The following is a 1,013-nucleotide window of genomic DNA, read 5'->3' as shown; positions in this document are numbered from 1 at the left end:
AATAAAAATGTATAAAGCCAAATTTGTTAATTTCCCCAATATTAGCATTTAATTGAAATCCAATTTCATACTGCTAGCAGCTTTGCCCTGATTACTGTCTAGACATTAAACATTGGCATGACTACTATTATTACTACCACTGCATCTGCGACACCTAAGGCTAATGAATATTTGCTCATGTTTTTTCGAACTAGAATTATTTTCGTCTCAACCATATAGAGTTTGACAGAACACAAAAAATAATAGCTTATTTTTCATCAACTAAATTGGCATTTCAGTACTCAGCGTTCCTATCCTGGTTAATTCCAACTCAATTTTTGTGTAACTAGAAATCTGCACGAGAAACATAGATACAGAATTGGTCCCCTGTGTAAAGAAAACATATGACGACTCGGCGGCAATGTTGCCAGCCTTGAAAAAGGCGGAGAGAAAAAAAAAACGTAAAAAAACACCAGTGTAACGGTTGATCTTTATTCCAATATTCTTATTTCTCACCTCCCCGCATTTGAATTACTTGTTCTTCTTTCTGCATCTATTCCAAATAACCAACGTTTGAAAATGTTACATATAATAAAGGAGAAAAGAGGATTGATCACACATACGGAAAAGCAGGTGCGCGCCATCAGTTATATGGCGAGAATGGTTTCTAAAAGTAATTACCTGCGCCATTTTTTCGCTGCCTAATTATGAACCAATCTAAATCACGCGAAAGATGCATCATAAAAGCATAATGTATTTCAAATTTGGCTCAATTTAGCACATACATGCATAACGTATAAAATGTGTGTGTGAGTATTCACATTATTATATATTTGAACATATAAATTCAATAGTATATACATATGTGTGCGTGTTTGTAAATCTGTTCTTGAAATGATCGATATGAAACATTCTAGATGGGTAAGCACAAGGTCTAAAGTGACTTTGATTAACCCCCTCATTTAAATCGCATTTCTACGAATCTTTCACTGCAATTATTTTGAAGTAATTAACTGTGGCGACTGGCCTTTATG

Source organism: Penaeus monodon, chromosome 27 (assembly GCF_015228065.2).
Source record: "Penaeus monodon isolate SGIC_2016 chromosome 27, NSTDA_Pmon_1, whole genome shotgun sequence".
Classification (NCBI taxonomy): domain Eukaryota; kingdom Metazoa; phylum Arthropoda; class Malacostraca; order Decapoda; family Penaeidae; genus Penaeus; species Penaeus monodon.
This window is presented reverse-complemented; position numbering follows the sequence as displayed.